General features: G+C 38.3%; 1 non-coding gene across 1 annotated transcript; it reads right to left on the reverse strand.

Moving 5' to 3' along the window:
• Positions 1 to 21,432: 21,432 nt before the first annotated feature.
• Positions 21,433 to 21,536, reverse strand: LOC112718460 (small nucleolar RNA R71). Its single transcript, XR_003160799.1, has one exon. It is a non-coding gene; the product is annotated as a small nucleolar RNA R71 (small nucleolar RNA).
• Positions 21,537 to 24,576: the final 3,040 nt, after the last annotated feature.

Below are 24,576 nucleotides of genomic sequence, written 5' to 3' on the forward strand. Positions count from 1 at the left end.
TCAAAGGATGTTGAAGCTCCTTCTCTTCTCCTGTCATACAACAAAAAAATTGCACAACAGGAGGTATAGTGAAGATTATTCTTGTTAGAGTAATAGTTAGTGTGAGTGATGCAATTTATCAAACAGTTAGTGGGTTAGTGAGCTGAATTATGATCAACTAAGAAAAAGAGAACAGAAAATAGAGAGGGTATAGGGGGTGTGGAAGAAATTAAAAACTAACTAAGGTAAATTGACTGAATAAAAAGAAACGAATAACGAAATAAAAAAATGCTCAATCTAGTGATCTTCTAACTTAATCATTATTGATTCAAAATCAATCCCCGGCAATGGCACCATAAACTTGATGCATGAAAACTTGTCTCTCAACAAATTTCCCTTCGGCAAGTATACCGAATTGTCGTCAAGTAAAACTCACAATAGAGTGAGGTCGAATCCCACAAGGATTGATTGGTCAAGCAACTTTAGTTAGAAGAATATGCTAGTTGAGCTAAACAGAATTTAGATTATGATGCAGAAATTTAAATGACTAGAAAGTAAATAACAAAAATTAAAGTGCAGAATCTTAAATGGGGAGTTGGGATAATGAGCAAGAATTTAAATGGCAGAAAGTAAATAGAATGGGTAAGATCAGAAATGGGGAGATCATTGAGTTTAGGAGATGTTGCATTCTCCAGATCAAGTTCATTCTCATCTCCTCCTCAATCAATGCATTCATTAATCTCCTTGGCAATCTTAAGTGATTAGATCCCAATTCCTTGGCAATTCAATCTCTCTAAGCTTGAACAATTGCCCAATTCCTTGATTTAATTGCTCATGGGAAGAGATGAAAGTGTGGTCACTGATTATACCACATGTATTTCCAAATCAAAGTGTTGGGAGGATTAAATGTCACAATATCCATCCAAACCCCAATTTGGTCCAACATGAGAAAGCATTTCTAGCATGATTTCCTCATCCCTTTTCCAAGGTTCAAAGGAGATCCAATTATGGAGAGTTTCTTTTCCAAGACTACTAACCAATTGAATTAAGATCGAAAGCTTTCTAGTAAGATCAAGAGAAAAGAAAGAAGAAGAAGAATAAAAACTATAATTGATCCATCAAATTACAACAGAGCTCCCTAACCCAATGAAAGGGATTTAGTTGTTCATAGCTCTAGGAATCAAAAATGGCAGAAAAGAAGAATCCATGCTAGAAGTACAGAAAAGTAAATATGCAGAGAGTAGTTCCCCAAAAGTGCTAAGCTTCTCTCTAGTTCAAAACTACTCCTATTTATACTACTCCTCATGATCTTCTAGTGAGTGCTTCAAGTCTTGGATGTGGGCTCTGGACCTTGAGTTGAAGCAATTCTCATCTTTAGTGGGCCCAGCTTGCAGAGAAAAATGAATTAGGCTTGGGCATTTAGTGAGATTAACTTTGGGTAATATTTTGAGTGCGAGAACGTTAGTGGCATTCACTTTTTTCACTAACGTTCCACCCTTATATTCCCACGTTAATTCCAACGTTAGAAATCTTAACGTGACTTCTAACGTTTCTTACTCAATCCTTGGCCAACGTTAACGGGACTCACTTCTCCCATTAACGTTGGCTTGTGCCCCTTTTTGCAAACGTTAATGGGAATCACTTTTCCCATTAATGTTGCTTGCCTCTTGCCCCTACGTTAGATCTCACGTTAGCTTGGCTAACGTAGCTCTTAACGTGGGTCTCTATCACCTTTGAGAGCGTTAGTGACACTCACCTTTGTCACTAACGCTCCTATTGCCTTAAGTCTCTACGTTAGAACCCACGTTAACTAAGTTAATGTGGCTCTTAACGTAGTAATGAAGCCATCTCCCAACGTTAGTGACAAAAGTGAGTGTCACTAACGTTGGCGTTGTTGATCCTCTTCCACGTTAGAGTTCACGTTAACTAAGTTAATGTGACTCTTAACGTGGGGCATTGCCTAGTTTCCCAATGTTAGTGGTGTTCACTTTTACCACTAACGTTGAGGAGAAACGTTATTGGAGTTCATGTTTCTCGTTAACGTGGAGTCCTCTTTTTCTTCTACATTAAGTACCACGTTAACTTAGTTATTGTGGCTCTTGACGTAAGCTATGAATGGCTTCACAGGCGTTATTGGTGATCACTTTTTCATTAACGTTGCAAGCTCTTTGCCATCCCACGTTAGTAGTCACGTTAAATAAGTTAACGTGAATGCTAACATGGTTCTTCCATGCTTCATTTGTCCTGAAATCAAGCAATTAAAGTGCATCAAAGCTCTAGCCAAAGTCATGAGATTATGCATCATCAAATTCTCATGCAATTCTGGCAAAAATGTCATGAAATCATGCAAAATTCACAATAGTTGCTTGAATGAAGGTGTAAGTGTATTTTCACCCAAAACTTGCCTTATTCAGTAGGAAAATGCATGAAACTACCCTAAAATAGTAAAGAAAAGGTCAGTGAAACTGGCCTAGATGCCTTGGCATCAGGGGCACGCGTACGCGTGACTTGATTTGTGCCATTGGCGCGAGAGCAGCCTCGCATTCGCGCAACTTTCTGTTTCAAACGCATATTGCCAAAATTTAGGGTGACGCGTGCGCGTGGGTGACGCGCACGTGTGCATGGCCGTTCGTTTAAAATGATGCAGACACGTGGGGCACGCGTTCGCATGGGGCACGCGTTCGCGTGGGACACGCGTTCGCGTGGGACACGCGTTCGCGTGGTAGGGCTTGTGCTTCTAGCATGGTTCCAGCACTACTCCATCATAACTCTCTGCCATGCACCCATTTACGTTGATTTTACCGGGCCAGACGTTTGCATGGGTGACGCGGACGCGTGGGGAGGCTATTTCGCAAACGACACGAAGGCGTCAGCGGCGCGATCGCGTGGGTGTATTTGTCCTGAGGCACGCTGAGGCACGCCTCCAGCCACGCTCTCACATGACTTTCTGTTCAATTTTCTTTTCTTCCCAATACACTTCTGACGCGGACGCGTCAGCGACGCTTACGCGTTGCATGCATGTTTTATATATATATATATGCAGGATGCAAAATTCTTATGCAAAATTTATGAATGACCACTAATAAAAATGAAAATAAAATAGAATAAAACTAAGAATAAAAATGAAAGAATATACCATGGTGTGTTGTCTCCTACCTAGCACTTTTGGTTAAAGTCCTTAAGTTGGATATTTGGTGAGCTCCTTGTCATGGTGGCTTATGCTTGTACTGATCCAGAAATTCCCACCAGTGTTTGCAATTCCAATAGCCTCCGAGATCCCAAACTAGGCGCAAAGAGCCTTCAAGCAGGATTAAGCAAGTGACAAGACCCCAAGAGTATTGATTGCTAGACTGAATTCTGGGGTCCCAAATCTTGCTTTTGCACCCGTCTTCTGGTTAAGCAATATTGTTCCATCCGGGTGGCAAGCAGTCTGAATTCTCACTGAAGCGGCCAAACAACATCCTAGACCCATTCAATTGAGCTCTATACCAACCTTTGCGTTTAAACTTTGAGCACACAACCATGTTAAACCTTGCTTGACAACTCCAACCACTAGCCATCTTCCTCTTACTCTTAATGTCACAAAGAGCTCTAAGTTGATCATCCGTCTCTAGAAGCCCATATTCAAGTGGGAAAGTAAAGGTTAAGGATAAGAATTTTACCCACTTGAATGTTGTATTGGACGGTAATGGTTTTGGGAGAGGTGTTTCTAATGATCTTGCAAGCTCCACTCCCTTGTGCTCTTCTTTGACAACTTCCACCTCTTTGCAAGCTTCTTCAATATCAACCTCTTCCTCTTGGTAGCTTTCTTCCAATTCAATCTCTTCTTCATTGCTCACCAAAGGCATGGTAGGTTGTGCTTCTTCTCTTTGAATCTCCATCTCTTGATTAACCTCTTCCAAGTCTTCGACCATGACATGCCTTGGAGGTTGTACACCCTCCTCAACAACAAATTCAAACGTCTTGGAAGGAGGCTCTATGACCTGACCTTCCCATGGAGGTTCAGTATCTCCTAAGTCTGCAACCACTTTTTCCTTTTCAATAATTGCTGCTTTATCCAGTTGTTTAAGTATAAAATCGTACTCCTCCTTGATGATTTCTTTTCTATGACAACTCCCTTCAATTACTCCTTCATCTGCAAAGGTCTCTTCTACCTTCACCTTTAGTACCTCCTCTAGCTCCTTATGAAGTATGGATTTGCAAAGATGATCCCTTCTCTCTTGTTCCATGTCAATAGCATCATTGGGATCATGTTGCTCTTGGATTGATGGATGTTGGTGCTCTTCCATTGATGGTGGTGATGGGATGGAGAGATCATTCTGTGGTTGAAAAAGAAGTGCACTAGAGGTTGAAGGTTGATTGTTGAAGGTATTCAGTGGTCCAATTTGGGCGAAGAAAGCTTGTATAGCAGAGTTTAGATCAGTAAGTGCTTTCTCCATGGAGGTTTGGGGTGGATAGGAGGGTTCATTTGTTAGGAGAAAGGGTTCATGGTAGGAAGTTGGTTCATCTTGATAATGATAAGGAGATGATGTATATTGAGGTGGTGGTTCATGAGAGTAGTTGTGTTGGAATGGGGGTGGTTTTGTGTATGGTTCATTTAGCTCAAAAGGTGGTTGGTATGGTGGATACGGGTTAGGGTCATATGGAGGTGAATGGTGGAAAGGGGCTTGTGAGTATAGTAGTCCAAAGTTATGTTGATGAGGGGGTTCATAGGCATATGATGGTGGTTGTTGATAATCAAAAGAGTGCTCACCATAACCATTGCCTTGATATACATCACAGAATGGTTGTTGATAGTCCATTGGAGGTGGTTGTTGCCAAGAGGGTTGATCAAATTCTTGTGGCTCCTCCCATCTTTGATTGTTCCATCCTTAATGCATGTTCTCATTGTAATCTCCTCTTTCTGCAAGATAGTTGTAACCAGACTCAAAGCCAAAGGGGTGAGAGTTCATAGTAGTGAGAGAAAACAAAAACAAAAATTAATAAAAGGCAAATATTTAAAATAACCAATAATAAGGCACACGTTTGCAATTCCCTGGCAGTGGCGCCATTTTGACGATCGGATTAATTGATGGTAAAGAATTTCATAAAAATATAATCGTGTTGGAAGTATAGTTCCTAAACCAACAGAGAATCCTTTCTTACAAAAGTTTTGTTTGTCACTTAAGCAAACCCAATAAAAATAAATAACCGAAGTATTCAAACCTCGGGTCGTCTTCTCAAGGAATTGTAGGGAAGTATGATTTATTATTGGTTATGGAAAAAGATATATTTTATTTTGGGTTTTTGAAATAAGGAACAAGTAATTTAAATGACAAGAAAAATAAATTAATAATTAAGAAAACTCTTGGCAAGATATGAAAATTAGAAGTCCTATCCTAGTTATCCTTTTCAATTGTGATGAAAATTGCTCGCTGCTCCCACTTAGTCAACCTCTAACTATGAAGGTACGTCAAGTGGATAAATCAATATGAATCCTCAAGTCCTAGTCAATTCCTACGAAAAGACTAGAGTTAGGAGAATCCAAATCAATCAGCAAAAAATTCCAATTTTCAATCATCAGCTGAGTTTGATAACTTAAGAGTCTCTAATTACTCAACGAATGCTAAGAGTGTAAAAAGCTAAATTAAAATCATATATCTGAAATACCTCAAATTATATTAATTAAGAAAATCCTAACATGAATAAGCCAAATTGAAAAGATAAATAACAATTAAGGTAATAGAACAAATAAAAGTAGAAAATACATTAAAGGAACATTGAATCTGTAATTTGAAAAGAAGTAACCTAAACATAATAGAAATCCTAAATCCTAATCCTAAGAGAGAGGAGAGAACCTCTCTCTCTAAAAACTACATCTAAAAACCTAAAATTATGAATTATGAGCTTCTGCTAAGTATCCATTGAGTCTCTGCATGTTCCCTGGCTTTATTCTGTGTTTTTGGGCTAAAACCTAGGTCAAAATGCGGCCCAAAATCTTCCCTAGCGTCTCCTGAATTTCTGCAAATCGCGCATGTCACGCGTATGCGTCGGTCATGCGTACGCATCACTCAGTGTTTTCCTTGCCACGCGTACGCGTCGTCCATGCATTCGCGTCATTCGTGCAGACTCCAATCCACGCGTTCGTGTCAAGCACGCGAACGCGTCACTGCTATTTTCTCCAATTCACGCGGTCGCGTAAGCCATGGGTCTGCGTCGGCATTCGTTGGTCATCTCCTTAGTTTCTTGTGTTCCTTCCATTTTTGCAAGTTTCCTCTCCATTCTCTAAGCCATTCATGCCCTATAAAGCCTGAAACACTTAACACATGGATCACGGCATCGAATGGTATAAAGGAGAATTAAAATACGTAATTAAAAGATCTCTAGGAAGCAAGTTTTCAACCATAGAACTAAACTAGGAAGGAATTGTAAAATCATGCAAATCATATGAATTAGTGGGCAAGAATTTGATAAAAACCACTCAATTAAACACAATATAAACCATAAAATAGTGGTTTATCACATACAAAGCAGCATTTACCCAGAAAAATCCAAAGCAGACAGCCAATAATCAATATTTAATCAAGAAAACCAGAAATCAACTAACCTAATGCCTCCTAGTTACTAAAGCAGAAATTAAAAAGCAGCGAAAATTAAAAAATGCAGAAACAGGAACAGGGGAGTGTACAGGGTAGGAACATGAGTTGATGAGGGAAGAAGAAGAATGTAGGGCGAGATAGAGAGGGTCTAGCGGCATAGAGGTCCTCCGCTGCTGGTGGTTGCTCGCCGAACTGAAGGTGCAGCGGCTAGGGTTACTGTCGCGGAGTTATCGTGGAGACAGGGGTACAGCGCAGGAAGAAGAGAAATGGGGAAATAAATGACGAAGAAAGAGAAGAAGGAAGGGAGAGAGAGGGGCCGACAGCAGTCGCCAGCAGTGTAGCGGTTGGAGGTGGCTGGGTGGTCTAGACTAGAGGTGGCGTAGGTTTGGGATGATGGTGATGCTGTGCTCTGGGAAAAGAAGAAGAAGAAAGAAAAGGTTGGGGTGGGGTTTGTGAAGTGCGACAGTCCCATCTTCGAATTAACGTTTGAAAAATGACCTGTGCGTACGCACAAGGTCGAGTGCAGACGCAAACTTAAGGAAAATGAGGGGTATGCACACGCACAGCAGCGTGCAGGCACTGTGGACAGAAGGGCCATCACAACCTGTGCAGACGCACAAGTGGTTATGCGCGCGCACAAAAGGCAGAAAAAGGTTGCTTCCCACGCACAAGGGGTGCGTGCGCCGCGACCAGTTGGGTTGCCCAAAGCTGTGCGTGCGCTCAGAGCTATGCGCACACATAGGTAGCTTTTTTTTTTGAAGAAAAAGGGTGGGGTGTGCGTACGCACGCAAGGTGTGCGGATGCACAGGGAGAAAAGAAGGGTTGTGTACACACGCACAACCCGTGCGCGTGCTGTGAACAAAGGGGATGTTTAGGTTTGTGTGTGCGCACAGCAGGGTGCGTATGCACAGGGACGGAAAAACAGGGGACGTGTGTGCACGCACGTAGTTGTGTGTACTCAAGGACTCTGTTCTTGCAACAAAAATTATGCCTCTAAGGCACCAAATAGGTCATTCAAAATAGGTTTTCAAGTACCAAAATACCATAAAACTCCAAAAATCACATTATTCCACTAAAATTACCTAACAAACATAAAATTCAACTAACCAACCAAGCAAAATAACCAATTATTCAAGCGTTAAAAAATAAAAGAGAGAAAGTTAGAAGGATATTACCATGGTGGGGTGCTCCCACCTAGCACTTTGGTTTAAAGTCCTTAAGTTGGACTTTGAGGAGATCCTTGTTAGGGTGGCTTGTGTTTCTTCTCCTCCTTGAATCTCCAACCAAGTTTGTTCATAATTTGACCTCCGGTGTCCCAAATGATTTGCATCAACCTCTTGGAAGATTTCAAGCTAGCAACTAGGATCCATGAGTGTTGAATTTTGAAACTAATACCCGGATCCCATACTTTAGTTTCTCTATCACTCTCTTGTTAATCTTCACTTGTGCCTTTGGATGGACAACCTTTTGAATCACCTTTGAAGCACCCAAATAATCCTTGGAATCCTCTTAATTGTATCTTGCAACCAATATCATATCTTTCACCACGCAACAACCCAAGAAGGACTTTGAGTTGGTAATCCGTTTCCAAGAGAGAAAATTGATGTGGGCCTATGAAGCTCATTGAAGAAATTGTTACTCACACAATTTGTCCTTGGTTTGGAATTGCTTCCTCACCCAATTCTTCTTCTTCTTCCTCTTCACTTAAGTCCTAACATGGAGGTTGTGAGAATTCTACCTCCATGTCTCTCTCAAACTCAATGGAAAGAGGCTTATTTGGATTATTAAGGGGATTAACTAAGGAGGACAAAAATCATTAATGATGGAATCCTCATCTTGATCAATCTCCCTCAATTCTCCTTTTTTCTCCTCAATTTCAGTACTCCACTTTCTCCCTTTTGTTCTAATTCATGCTCTATCTCTTCTTCTTTCCCTTGTGGCTCCATTTTATTCTCCTCTCTACACTCATTTGTTGCTCCTCCATATTCTTCAAGAGGAATGTCTTGATTGCTTGAGTGTAGTGAGGCTAAGCGGTTCACTGTTTTGGCTATGGTAGCCATGAATTCCCCTTGCTTCCTTCAGAACCCTTCTTGCTCTTGGAAGAATACTTGAAGGTCTTGTTCTTCTTGGGGCAAGGGTTCGAAAACTACACATTTAGGTGGAAAAGAAGATTTGAAGGTTGGAAAGAAGGTTGTATATGTGGGAGGTAGTTCATGTAGGTGGGGAAATCGAGGTGGTGTATAAGGGGATGATGGTTCATATGGTTCGTAACAAGGTGTATAGACATTTTGATTCTATAGAAGTGTATGATATGGTACTTGAAGGTTTGGTGGTTGGAGGTTGTGTATGGGGTATCTTTCATATCTTTGGGTTTGATATTCATATAGGGAAGAGTGTGGGGAAAGATTTGGCTCGTTGTAGCATGGAGAAGAATGCTCCTCCTTCCATCGCTTCTCCCATTCCATTATGCAATCCCAATTTGAATTCATCATACCCTACAAAATAGTTACAAAAAAGCTCCAAGCAACAAGGGTGATAACTCATAAAGAAAATAGAAAATAAAAATAAAAGACATCAATAAAACAAGAAAACAAACACCTAAATATTAGCAAAAACAACCAAATAACCAAAAAGTAAACTATTTACACTATTAACATATTCACAATAACCTAAGATATAACACCAATTGCGTTCCCCAGCAACGGCGCCAAATTTGACGACTGACCAAAAGCATAGGTTTGGATTTTCACACTAAAAGTAAAATTTGTCTGTTGCAAGTATAGTCCAAACTCGACAATTGGAAATCAATCAAATGTTAAATTCAAACAAGATATAAACTGAGATCAAGAGTAATTCAACCTTGGGTCATTCTCCATAGGAATGCAATTGAAGTGTTATCCGCCTTCGGTTGTGAGGACAAAGTGGTTTTGCAATCAAAGAACAAAAGATTAAAAGAACCAAGAAATAAAAGAAAGAAGCAATGATCAAAATTGGTATCAATGCAATAAATAGGAAACAAGATCAAAACTAGTGAAAATGTTATAAATGCATAAAAAGCCTTGACTTGGGAGTGGGATCCAAGGAATCCTATCATTTCATAACCACAACTATGATAATTATGATGAGTCAATCTCGCTTAGTCTACCCCTAACATCGAAGAGTAAGTTGAGCAAGCATAATTGACTTTAATACATAAGTCCTAGCTAACTTACCAAACTAGTTGATAAAAAGCTAGCGTCAATGGAAACAAGAGTCAACTAACTACCCATAAATTAACACTAAATGTCAGACATTATGACTCTAGTATCCTAGGAACACATATCCGAAGCCAAGGGGTGAAAATCTACTCAAAACTCATAATTGGCACTTTCACAAACACCTTGTGGGCTTAAAAGTAAAACATGAAAAATTGCAAAGACAAATAAAAGCTATAACCAAAATATTCACAAAACCAACTATAAACAAGCACTCAAGCATATATAGGGCATAAAACATAAAATTCATCAATCAAAACTTTAAGAAACTCAAAATTGCAATATAAACAATGTAACTTGAAAATGTGATAATTAAAGAGAAAATTGAGAGTACTTAAAATTAAAGAATCAAAATCCAAAATCAAAGCTTGCTATAAAATGCTACAATTGAGAATTGAAGAAAACCCTAGGAGAGCAATCTACTATACACTACTCCTACTCCTAATTATGAAATTAAACTATCTAAGTGAGCTCCCTTGATATGTGTTGAATTCCCCTTGATATAACACTCTAATTTAGGCTTCAAACCTTCCAAAATGGGTAAAAAGCCCTCAGAAATTGTGTAGCATGTGTTTCATTAATGAAACCATGTGTAGAGTCTTGTGTGTATGCACAGGTAGTTGTGCATACGCACACATGCTAATTCCTTCTTGTGCGTACGCACGGGTACTTGTGCGCATGGACACTTGTCTGTGTGTACTCTTTCTTGTTTTCTTCAAGTGTTCTCCATTGTATATACTTTCTTCCACTTTTGGCTATCCATTCTTGCCTCTATGACCTGAAATTACTCAACAAACATGTCATGGCATCAAATGGAATACAAGTGGAATTAAATTGCTCATTTCAAGCATAAAATTGCATGTTTTCGTAATTAAGTTCAATTTAGGGACAAAACACAAAAGTATGCTATTTTGGTGCCTAAGTGTGAGTTTATGTGATGAAATCCATCCAAATCGAGCTAAAATATATCGGAAAATATGGACTCATCACCTACTAAAACATAATAAAACTTAACGAAACATACTGAAAACACTAAGAAAATGATGCCAAAAAGTGTATAAAATATCCTTTCATCAGAACACCAAACTTAAACTGTTGCTTGTTGATGAGTCCATATTTGACGATATATTTTAGCTTGAATTGACTGGATTTCATCATATAAACTCACACTTATTCACTAAAATAGCATACGTTTGTCTTTGATCCCTAAATTGAACCTAAATGTGAAAACATGTGTTTTTATGCTTAAATTGAGCAATTTAATCCCACTTTTATTCTATTCGATGCCGTGATATGTTTCTTAAGTGATTTCAGGTCCTAGAGGCAAGAATGGTTTGGTAGAAGTGGAAGAAAGGATGCAAAAAGGGAGAAAACATGAAGAAAACAGAGGAGAAGAGTGCAGCCATGCGTGCATACGCACAAGAAGGATTCATCTAGTGTGCGTGTGCACAACCCACTGTGCGTACGCACAGGAGAAAATTTAGCAAAGTTTGCATATGCACACATCTGTGCGTATGAAGCACCAGCGCATGCTTCCATTAAAAAGCCATGTGCTGCGTAATTTCTGAGGCCTTTTGGCCCAATTTTTGAAGGCTCAAGGCTGAAATGAAGTGTTATATCAAGGGGAATTGAAGACATATGAAGGCATTAGGACTTAGACATAATTTTTCATAGTTTTACATAGTAGGAGTAGCAGTAGTGTAGATTAGGGAATTCTCTCTTTGGGTTTAGTTAGGGTTTGTAGCATTTTATACTTCAAGTCTTGCTTTTGGATTTTGCAATTTACATTGTAAGTATTTCTTTAATTGTCTCTTTCAATTACATTACTTGTTCTACACTTTCTCATCTTTCCATTTCTCTTGTCAATATTTACATAGTCTTTCAATTTTGGATTCCTAGTTGTTTAATTTGAAGTTTGATGATCATTACATGTTTGTTTGAGTTACTTTTATTGATTTTGATCATTTATGGTTCATAGCTTTTACCATTTTCTCAATTTTGCCATGTTTTATGTTTTTGACTTCTATGTGTTTGATAAAATGCCAACCTTAGATATGACGTAGATTTCCACCCCTTGACTTGGGGGAAATAAATTTATGGATTACTAGAGCCATAATGTCCAGTATTTAGTGATAATTATTGGGTTGTTAGTTGTTATTGTTTCCACTAACGCTAGCTTTTTACCAATTAATTTGGTAAGTTAACTAGGATTTGAGGATTAATAACAATTATGCTCACTTGACTTATCCTTCAATTTTAAGGGTTGACTTAGTGAGATTAATCCATCATAATTATCATAGTTGTGGTTATGGTAAGGAAGGGATTCCATAACTCATCCCAAGTCAAGGTTTCATTTACGCTTTAAACCACTTTTCACTCACTTTATAGCTTTACTTATCTATATTACATTCATAGTTCTATTATTCCTTATTTAGTTTATTAATTTCAATTTTGTCTTGTTCTTTAATTCCTTTATTTTATTGCTTTCAATTGTTGAAAACCCCTTTGCCTTCCACAACCAAAATTGTATGCACTTGTTGTCACTAATTCCTAGGGAGAACGACCCGGGAGTCTAAATACTCTCAGTTAATTTTGATTTGATTTGTGACATCTTTGAATTTAAATTTAATTGATGGTCAATTGTTTGGGTTTGGAACTACGCTAGCAAAGAAAATCTATTTTGTGAAAATTCCTAACGTGCTTTAGGCTATTCATCACTTGTCCTCAGGTAACCAAAAACAAGTAGGACTAAAAGTAAGAGGAAGATACAATAATTTTTTCAATGAAGCTCAGTTCCAAATGATGAGTAAGGCTAACAGCTCTTTACTTCTGAACAGTTTTGGCATCTCACTTTCCTTTGAAGTTCAGAAATGTTGACATCTCTTGGAACTAGAATCTGGATGATATTATTGATTCTCTTAGTTTAGCTCTTCTTGATTCTTGAACACAGCTTCTTTTGGTGCTTTGCACCTTTTTGAGCCTAGCCGTGACTCTAAGCATTTTGTTTTACCGTATTACCACCAGATACATAAACGCCACATGCACTTGACTGGGGGAACCCTTTTCTTAAGCATAATCTTTTGCTTTGGATCACGACTTTAACTGCTCAGTCTCAAGTTTTTTACTTGACACCTTCACACAACAAGCATTTAGTTAGGGATAGCAACTCATTTGAGTTTTTTAGGCTAATTTTTGGCCCTCCTAACCATTGATGCTCAAAGCCTTGGATCTTTGCTCTTTTGATTTTTCTGTTATTAGCATTCTTTTTTTCTTTTTCTTTTTCTTTTTATTTTTCTTTATCTACTGCTTTTTCTTGCTTCAAGAATCAATGTTTTTGATGTTTAAGAAAGTTAATAATGTTTCTCTAAATACTTTTTTCTTTCCAGAGTCAATATTCTCAAATCCAATATCAATTATGCACTGTTAATTCATACATTCAGAAATAAATGCAAGGCCACCTCAAAACAAGTGGAGTAACTCATGACAAACTTAAAGTTCATGCATCTCACTATTTCTTTTTCAAATACATTTTTTTTTCTTTTAAGCATGGTGGGATACAATGGATATTTTATAACAGAAAATAAAACAAAAGATAAAACTAGGAAAATGATAAAGGACTACTTGTGATCATGAACTTAGAAAAGAAAACAGACAGTAAACTAAAGTACACTAAAAACATAATAGGACAGAGAGGGGTAATGGGACTTAACAACCTTAGTGACGGTGGCTACTGCTCCCTCTTGAAAGTCCAATGGAGCGTTTGACCTCCTCTATCTCACGCCCTTGTCTTTGCTGCTCCTCCATCATCCTTCTTTGATCTTCTCTCATTTGATGGAGGGTAGTGGCGTGCTCCGTGTGCTCCACCCTCAGCTGCTCCACATTTGAGCTTAGCTCCCTTATTGAGGTATGTAATTGATCCCAATAGTCACGGAGAGGAAAAAACATCCCTTGAGGTATTTCAGTGATATTTGGTTGAGGCGGCGGCACAAGTTCTTGTTGTGGTGCGTGCACATGCTCTCTAACATGCTCCATCCTTCTTTTATGACAATTCCAGCTGAATTGCATAGATGACAAATGAGATGTAGGAATACCAACCTCGCTTGGGTGGAGGACTTTTCTGCTACCTTGTATAATTCTTGAGGTATCACCTCATGTACCTCCACCTCATTCCCAAGCATAATAGAGTGGATCATTATTGCTCAATCTATGGTAACCTCAGATCGGTTACTTGTACGGCTGATGGAGTGTTGGATAAACTCCAACCATCATCTAGCTACAGGCTTGAGATCAAGCCTACTCAGTTGGTAGGGCCTGTCGTGCACGTCTAGCCTCTATTGGGCTCCTTATACACAGATGTTAGTGAGCACTTGCTCCAACCTCTGATTAGAACTGACCCTTTTGGTGTAAGCGTGTGGGTCTCCTAGCATTTGTGGTAGTTTGAGTGCCACTCTTACACTTTCTGGGATAAAATCTAAGAGTTGCTCTCTCACCATGGTGCACTAGTTCTTGCGCTGTAGGTTCACACTAATATCATGCTTTTTGGTGACCCAAGCATTGGCATAAAATTCTTGCACCATTTGTATTCCAACCTCCGAGATAGAATTGGTTAGGACTTCCCAATCTGTTCTCCAGATTTCTTGTTGGATTTCTAGGTACTCATCCTCTTTTAGCCTAAAGGAGACTTTGGAGATTGATGAGCGGATAATTTATACGCTTTTTGGCATTGTTTTTAGGTAGTTTTTAGTAAGTTCAAGCTACTTTTAGGGATGTTTTCATTAGTTTTTATGTTAAATTCACATTTCTGGACTTTACTATGAGTTTGTGTATTTTTCTGTGATTTCAGGTAATTTCTGGCTGAAATTGAGGGACTTGAGCAAAACTCTGAAAAAGGCTGACAAAAGGACTGCTGATGATGTTGGAATCTGACCTCCCTGCACGCAAAATGGATTTTCTGGAGCTACAAAACTCCAATTGGCGCGCTCTCAAAGGCGTTAGAAAGTAGACATCCAGAGCTTTCCAGCAATATTTAATAGTCCATACTTTATTCGGAAATTGATGACGTAAATTGGCGTTGAACGCCAAGTACATGCTGCTGTCTGGAGTTAAACGCCAGAAACACGTCATGATCCGGAGTTGAACGCCCAAAACACGTTATAACTTGGAGTTCAACTCCAAGAAAAGCCTCAGCTCGTGGATAGATCAAGCTCAGCCCAAGCATACACCAAGTGGGCCCCGGAAGTGGATTTATGCATCAATTTCTTACTCATGTAAACCCTAGTAGCTAGTCTAGTATAAATAGGATAAGTTACTATTGTATTAGACATCTTTTGACAGTTTAATCTTTTGACTTTTTAGTCTTTGATCATTCAGTCTTTTGATCATTCAGGGGGCTGGCCATTTGGCCATGCCTGAACCTTTCACTTATGTATTTTCAACAGTGGAGTTTCTGCACACCATAGATTAAGGGTGTGGAGCTCTGCTGTACCTCAAGTTTCAATACAATTACTATTACTTTCTATTCAATTCTCTTTTATTATTATTCCAAGATATACGTTGCACAACACTTTGATGAATGTGATGATCCGTGACACTCATCATCATTCTCACATATGAACGCGCGTGACTGACAACCACTTCCGTTCTACTTTAGGCCGGGCGCATATCTCTTAGATTCCCCAACAGAATCTTTGTGGTATAAGCTAGATAGATGGCGGCATTCATGGGGATCCGAAAAGTCTAACCTTGTCTGTGGTATTCCGAGTAGGATCCTGGGATTCCGAAAAGTCTAACCTTGTCTGTGGTATTCCGAGTAGGATTCCGGTATTGAATGACTGTGACGAGCTTCAAACTCCTGAAGGCTGGGCGTGATGACAAACGCAAAAGAATCAAGGGATTCTACTCCAACCTGATTGAGAACCGACAGATGATTAGCCGTGCTGTGACAGAGCATTTGGACCATTTTCACTGAGAGGATGGGATGTAGCTATCAACAAGGGTGATGCCTCCAGAAGATTAGCCATGCAGTGACAGCACATAGGACCATTTTCCCGAGAGGATTAAAAGTAGCCATTGATGATGGTGATGCCCTACATACAGCTTGCCATGGAAAAGAGTAAGAAGGATTGGATGAAAGTAATAGGAAAGTAGAGATTCGAGAGGATTCTAGCATCTCCACACGCCTATCTGAAATTCCCACTATTGATCTACATAAGTATTTCTATCCTTTTTTTATTTTATTTATCTTTTAATTATCTAATCCAATTACATTTGGCCCTATGAATCCACTTAACTGAGATTTACAAGGTGACCATAGCTTGCTTCATACCAACAATCTCTGTGGGATCGACCCTTACTCACGTAAGGTATTACTTGGATGACCCAGTACACTTGCTGGTTAAGTTGAACGGAGTTGTGTCCACACATAGTTGAAAAAGCAATGAATTTTGCAAAATACAATAACAAAGGAATCACAATTTCATCCACCAAGTTTTTGGCGCCGTTGCCGGGGATTGTTCGAGTATGGACAACTGACGGTTCATCTTGTTGTTCAGATTAGGTAATTTTCTTTTCAAAAATCTTTTTCAAAATTTTCTTTTCTTTTTCGTTTTTCCAAAAATATTTTCGAAAAAAAATTTAATAAAAATCCAAAAAAATCATAAAATCATAAAAATAAAAAAATATTCGGTGTTTCTTGTTTGAGTCTTGAGTCAATTTTTAAGTTTGGTGTCAATTGCATGCTTTAAAAATTTTTTCTTGCATTTTTCGAAAATTCCATGCATTCATGGTGTTCTTCATGATCTTCAAGTTGTTCTTGGTAAGTCTTCTTGTTTGATCTTGATGATTTCTCGTTTTGTGTCTTTTGTTGTTTTTCATGTGCATTTTTGCATTAATATTTTCCAAGCATTAAAAATTTCTAAGTTTGGTGTCTTGCATGTTTTCTTTGCATCAAAAATTTTTCAAAATTATGTTCTTGATGTTCATCATGATCTTCAAAGTGTTCTTGGTGTTCATCTTGACATTCATAGTGTTCTTGCATGCATTATGTGTTTGATCCAAAATTTTCATATTTTGGGTCATTTTTATGTTTTTCTCTCTCATCTTTAAAATTTAAAAAATAAAAAAATATCTTTTTCTTATTTCCCTCCAAATTTTCAAAATTTTGGGTTGACTTGGTCAAAAATTTTTAAAATTAGTTGTTTCTTACAAGTCAAGTCAAATTTTCAATTTTAAAAATCTTATCTTTTTAAAATCTTTTTCAAAAATCTTATCTTTTTCATTTCTTATTATTTTCGAAAACTTCAAAAATGTTTTTCAAAATATTTTCAAAATCTTTTTCTCATCTTTATATCATATTTTTCGAAAATTCACTAATAATTAATGTGATTGATTCAAAAATTTGAAGTTTGTTACTTTCTTGTTAAGAAAGGTTCAATCTTTAAGTTCTAGAATCTTATCTTGAAGTTTCTTGTTAGTGAAGTAAGTAATTTTAAATTTAAAAATTAAATCTTTTTATCTTTTATCTTATCTTTTTCAAAAATTTTATCTTTTTCAAAATTTGATTTCAAAATATCTTATCTAACTTCTTATCTTCTTATCTTTTTAAATTTTGATTTTAATATCTTTTTCAACTAACTTTTTGACTTTTTGTTTGTTTCTTATCTTTTTCAAAACCACCTAACTACTTTTCCCTCTCTAATTTTCGAAAATATCTCACCCTTTTTCAAAATTCTTTTTAATTAATTAATTAGTTTTAATTTAAATTTAATCTTATTTCTCATTTTTAATTTTCGAAAATCACTCACCTCTTTTTTTTTAAATTATTTTTCAAATTTTCTATCCCTTCTCACTTATTCTATTTAATTATTTAAATTACTAACATTTCTCTTCACCTCTCTCCATCTAAATATCCGAACCCACTCTTCTTCATTCTTCTCCCCGTTCTTTTTCTACTAACATAAAGGAATCTCTATACTGTGACATAGAGGATTCCTCTTTCTTTTCTTGTTTTCTTCTCTTTCATATGAGCAGGAACAAGGATAAAGGCACTCTTGTTGAAATTGATCCAGAACCTGAAAGGACTCTGAAGAGAAAATTAAGAGAAGCTAAGTTACAACAATCTAAAGGTAACCTTTCAGAAATATTAGAACAAGAGAAGGAGATGGCAGCCGAAAATAATAATAATGCAAGGAGAATGCTTGGTGAATTCACAAAGCCAACGTCCAAATTTGATGGAAGAAGCATCTCCATTCCTGCCATTGGAGCCAGTAATTTTGAGCTGAAACCTCAGCTAGTTGCCTTAATGCAACAAAACTGCAAGTTTTATGGACTTCCATCTGAAGATCCTTACTAGTTTTTAACTGAGTTCTTGCAGATTTGTGAGATTGTTAAGACGAATGGAGTTGATCCTGAAGTCTACAGACTCATGCTTTTCCCTTTTGCTGTGAGAGACAGAGCTAGAATATGGTTGGATTCACAACCTAAGGATAGCTTGGACTCTTGGGATAAGCTGGTCACGGCCTTCTTGGATAAATTTTTTCCTCCTCAAAAGCTGAGCAAGCTTAGAGTGGATGTTCAGACCTTCAAGAAAAAAGATGGTGAATCCCTCTATGAAGCTTGGGAAAGATACAAGTGATGCCAAGGCATCTTAGGCTAGTTTCACTAGCATTTTTCTGTTAGTTTTAGTTGTTTTATGCACTTTCTTGAGCTTAAAGTAACCAAGAATGGTTAAATGAATAACAAAGCAATGAACCATCCAAACAATATGATTTTGATGCAAATTCCATGAGTTTTTAGTTATATTACTTGAATGCTATGAATGGAAGATTTCTCATGAAATTTTGCAAGGCTTTGATGCAGTTGTTTGGATGATTTCAGGGAAGAAGAGGCTAGGCAAGGAAGCAACAAAATCAATAAAGGAAGCTTGAATATCACATGTGGAGTTTAAGTTCCAGTTTAAGCTTAAACTGGAACTTAAACTGACAAGCCATATAATGCTAGCAGTGGCGTTTAAGCTCCAGTTTAAGCTTAAACTGGAGCTTAAACACCAGAATCATGAAAGCTGAAAGTGGCGTTTAACTTCCAGTTTAACCTTAAACTGGAAGTTAAACGCCAGAATTGAGAAATGCACCAGGGAGCATTCCCACGTTTAAGCTCCAGTTTAACCTTAAACTGGAGCTTAAACGTGTTCGACCAGAATTTGTCTCCAGGGTTACTTTCTCATTTCCACGTTTAAGCTCCAGTTTAACCTTAAACTAGAGCTTAAACGTGTTCGACCCAATTTATCCTCCAGGGTGCTTTCCTCATTTCCACGTTTAAGCTTTAGTGTAACCTTAAACTGAAGCTTAAACGTGTTCGACAATTCCACCCTCCAGGATTGCCTTCTTCCATTTCCACGTTTAAGCTTCAGTTTAACCTTAAACTGAAGCTTAAACGTGCTTGAATTATATCACCTCCAGGAGTGTCCAACGTTTAAGTTGCAGTTTAAGCTTAAACTGCAACTTAAACGCCACTTAGTGAAAGGGTTTCTGGGCCAAGGATATTGCAGTTTAAGTTAGTATTTGAGCACAAACATTGACTTAAACATACTCTGGTATGAAACCCAATTGAATATCATGGTTTATGGGATTGGGCCTGAAGAATTGATGAGTCTGGAATTTCAATTTGTTGAGTCATGTGTCATTACTTGATTATCACTAAGTTGGCTCAATGAATGTTACAGAATTGGACCAGCAGCCTCATCAGGATTATGGATCATAAACCCAAAGCAAAAGGAAATCAGGGAAAGGCCTCAAAGCCCAAGAAACACAACAGAAGCTCAATTTAGAAAGTGTATAAATAGGATAGAATTTAAGTTAGAAGGACTTTTACTTTTACTTTAGATCATTTTTGCTAGTTTTCATACTTTTTGTAATTGAATTCAGAGCTATGACTCACTAAACCCCTTTCATTGGGTTAGGGAGCTCTATTGTAATTCAATGAATCAATAATAGTTTTTATCTTCTTCTTCAATCTTTTCTCTTGAATTTTGTTAGAAAGCTTCTCGATCTAATTCCATTGGTTAGTTGTCTTGGGAAAGAAACTATCCATAATTGGAATCCTTCGGAACCTTGGGAAAGGAATGGAGGATTCATGCTAGAGAAGCTTTCTCACAGTGAATTGGATTGGGGTTTGGATGGATATTGTGACATGTAATCCTACCAAATTGTGGTTCATGAAACTGTGTGGTATAATCAGAGATCGAGCATCATCTCTTCTTATGAACAGTTAAACCAAGGGATTGGGAATCTGTTTGTTTTTAGAGAGAATTGGTGAGCCAAGGGATTGGGATCCAATCATAGAAGATTGCCAAGCAAAATTCAATGAATGCATTGGTTGAGGAAGGGATAAAAATGTGTTGATTCGGAGATCTCAATATCTCCTGAAACCCAATGAATTCCCCATTTCTGATCTACACTTTCTCTTTACATTCTGCAATTAAATTCATGCAATCACCCCCATCCCCTTTTAATTTCAGCAATTTAGCTTCTCGCTCTTTAATTCATGCAATTTAAGATTCCGCAATTCTCATCTAAATCTTGATTCCGCTCAACTAGAACACACTCCTAATCCGAATTGCTCACTCAACCAATCCTTGTGGGATTCGACCTCACTCTTTTGTGAGTTTTTACTTGACGATAACCGGTGCACTTGCCGGGAGGAATTTTTGCCGATTGTGCAATTTCCTAAAATCGTAGCTATCAAGTTTATGGCTATCAAGTTTATGGCGCCGTTGCCGGGGATTGGTTTTCGATTGACAATTCTCAAATTGGAAGTTAACTAGATTGAGCATTTTTCTTGTTTTGTTAATTCAGTTCAAGTTACTTGTTGAATTTTAATTTCTGCACTCTGTTACTTGCTTTCTTTCTTTATGCCTTTAAATTCAAGCAACTAACTCACTGACCCACTAACTATTTGAATTAATTCCTTAACTACTCTAACCATACTCTTCCATTAACCAAGAGTATTTCACTTGTTTGTTGCCTGTGCTGTGTTCTTGTATGACAGGTAGGAGAGGAGAGATATCAACTCCTCCATATACCGAACCAGAGAGGACCCTTCATAAACTTAGAAGGGAAGCAAGAGGGAAAAGAGTACTGGGAGAAGAAGAATCTGAAGGAGAATCTGAGGATAATTTTGAGGAAGCTCTAGATCTCAACATGGATAGAGAAGTTCACAACCATGAGAGAGCTGATGGAAACAATGCCATTCCTGAGAGGAGGGTTCTTGGTTCATACATAAACCCAACCTCTGGGAATTGTGGTAGTAGCATTCAGAAACCACCCATTCAGGCCAACAATTTTGAACTCAAACCACAACTAATATCACTGGTGGAGGATCATTGTTCATTTGGTGGGAGTGCTAATGAAGATCCAAACCAACATCTCACAAAATTCCTGAGAATTTGCGACACTGTGAAGTCCAATGGAGTCCAGGAAGATGCCTATAAACTGCTCTTGTTCCCATTTTCACTTAGGGACAAGGCAGCTAAGTGGCTAGAATCATTCCCAAGGGGGAGCCTAACAACTTGGGATGAGGTGAAAAGCAAGTTTCTGGCACGTTTCTACCCCCCACAAAAGGTCAATAGGCTTCGATCTGAGGTTCAGACTTTTAGACAACAAGAGGGTGAAACTCTCTACGAGGCATGGGAGAGATTCAAGGATTTGACAAGGAAATGCCCACCAGACATGTTCCATGACTGGGTGCAATTGCATATTTTCTATGATGGACTTTCTTATGAATCAAGGAAGGCTGTAGACCATTCATCAGGAGGTTCATTGAACAGGAAAAAGACTGTGGAAGAAGCCATTGAAGTGATTGAGACAGTGGCTGAGAATGAGTACTACTATGCTTCAGAGAGACACAACACTAAGGGAGTCATGGAGCTGAACCATGTTGATACAATTCTAGCCCAAAACAAGGTGTTTGCCAAGCAACTAGCAGAGCTCACCAGGAACTTAAAAACAAATCAAGTGGCTGCAATACACACACAAGATCAAGAGGAAGTAAACACTGAAGGAGGTGATTGGGAAGAGGCCAACTATGTGGGAAATCAACAAAGGCAACCATATGATCCATATTCCAACACTTACAACCCAGGTTGGAAAAACCACCCAAACTTTGGGTGGGGAAACCAGCAAACCCAACCACAAAACCACAAACCTTACAATCCCAACCAACATAACAATTCCATATACCAAAACTCCAACCAAAGATCATACCAAGCCACAGAAAACACTTACTCCCAACCACCATATCATGGCCAAAATAATCAACCTGCCCAACCTAATCCGAACCAACAATTTCAAGATCAATTAAACAGGATAGAAGGAATGCTAGCAAACATGGGTCAGGACATAAGTGAGTTGAAAAGCTTTAGGGAGGATGTGAGATCTACCTTAAGGAACCATGGTGAAAAACTCAAGAGGATGGAGTCTCGAGTAGGAGAGCTATCTCAACAGGCCCCCAAGTCAACTGCAGTATTCCCTAGTGACACAGAAAAGAATCCTAAAGGGGAACAAAAGGGAGTGAGATGGGAAGAATGCAAGGCCATCACCATATTGAAGGAAGTCTCAGAAGAAGAAGGAATCAGACCCTCAGAACAGGAGCCAGAAATCTTGAAAGAAGGTGTGGAAGAAGCTAAGCAGGAAAGTGAAACTGAGCAAGCCAAGGAACTGCAAAATAAAGGCATGCTGGAAACATACCAACCAAAAGCACCATTTCCTCAGAGGTTAGGAGGAGGTGAAAAAGGGAAAACATATTCAAGGTTTTTAGAGACATTTAAGTCTCTCCATATCAATATTCCCTTTCTTGAGATTCTCCAGCAGATGCCTACACACATCAAGTATTTGAAAGAATTGCTGAGCAAGAAAAGCGTTTTGAAGGGAGGACAAACTGTAATAATGAACAAAGAATGCAGTGCACTCATCAAGAAGGACATAGTCTCTAAGAAAACAGACCCAGGAAGTTTTCATATCCCCTGCATCATAGGGGAAACAAAAATTGACAAAGGATTCTGTGATCTAGGAGCTAGCATAAATGTGATGCCTCTGACTCTTATGAAGAAGCTACAACTGAATGAGGTGAGATCCACTGATGTAATCATACAATTGGCTGACAAAACTCAAAAGCAAGCTGAAGGGGTAGTTGAGAATGTGCTGGTGAAAGTGGGAAATTATTTCTTCCCCACAGACTTTGTCATTTTGGACATGGAGGAAAGTTACCTACACCCTATCATTCTGGGAAGGCCATTTCTAGCCACTGCTAGAGCACTCATAGATATAGAACAAGGAAAGCTAATTTTGAGAGTACATGATGAACAGCTCATTTTCCATGTTTTCAAACTTGCATCTGAGCCTGAACCAGAATCTGAAAAGCCTAAGGATGATAGTAGCCATCTGTGTTTGGAGGAAAGCAATCCAGCAGCTGAAACTCTGAAACAGTCCTTGGAAGGGAAACAAGAATTGCAAGAGTTAAAGCCACAAGAATCAATAGAATCAGATCAGAAGGATCCTCCTGGCATAAGGGTCAATGAAGAAATCCTCAAGAGAGAGGGAAGAATTGTAAAGAAATTGCCAAGAGGGTGGAGAAACAAGAAAATTCCCACTGAAGGTTTCTCTCCGGGAGATAAAGTGATATCAAGTCATTATTTGCCAATCCCACCTGGCCTCAAACCCATTCCTTCCCAGCTCCCTCAAGTGTTCACAATCAGGAAAGTTCTTTCTATGGAACATTTGGAAATCATGAAGGAATCAAATGGGGACGTTTTCATGGTGAGAGGAGAGGACATCAAGCACTACAATCCACCCTAACAAGGGACAACCGTCAAGCTAGTGACGTTAAAGAAGCGCTTCATGGGAGGCAACCCATGTTTTAGTATCCTTACTCTTTATTGTTTTACTCTGCATCTAATAAAGCATGGTTTCTTATGCATGAACTTGAATCCTCAGGACAACTGTTGATAAGGTGCACTAAACATTACATGTAAAATACAATTGGTCTCTAAGTTTGGTGTGCCTGAAGGCACCCCCAAATCTTATTCAAATTGTATTCAATCCTTCATTCAAGGTGCACAACCAAACATTAAGTTTGGTGTTCCTCTTTGAACACAGTTAATGAAAAGCAAGAAGTTCCTCTGGATTTAGAAATTCATGACAAGTATACCATTTGCATGTTTTAATACTTTGATTTCAATTACTTTAGGTAGTAAAATTGTTTAGGATCAAAGAGCCAAAGTGACTATGATTTATTAGAATTATGCACATTCATTAAGGACAACCAACATGGATTTCATGTCATCAGGAGACATTACCAAACACTAAGTTTGGTGTCCATTAATAAGTGTGCATACATACAAAGGTCACGGCTATAAGCTCATGAAGTCAATCATTGATTTACAATTCAAAAAGAATGAAAAACATGTGCAAGTACTATTCATTATTCACATGGACCGAAAAAAATGATAGCAAATTTGTTTGTTTGTGCAGGTACAAAGGCAATGATAAGAATGGATGAAAAAGACAAAGGGGGGAGGTACGGTCTTAGTCAAAAAGGGAGTTCACAAGTCTTTGAAACTAACACATGGGAAAAGGAAGTTCTGCATGAAAAGATAGCTACATGTACAACTTAATGCACCCAGAATACCTCCAAGAAAGTTAAAAGCAATTCGTACTTCTCCCTAATTCATATATTTACCATCAAGCCATCCTTCACAAATCACCCTAGCCGTC

The sequence above is a fragment of the Arachis hypogaea genome, chromosome 10 (assembly GCF_003086295.3).
Source record: "Arachis hypogaea cultivar Tifrunner chromosome 10, arahy.Tifrunner.gnm2.J5K5, whole genome shotgun sequence".
Taxonomy (NCBI): Eukaryota; Viridiplantae; Streptophyta; class Magnoliopsida; order Fabales; family Fabaceae; genus Arachis; species Arachis hypogaea.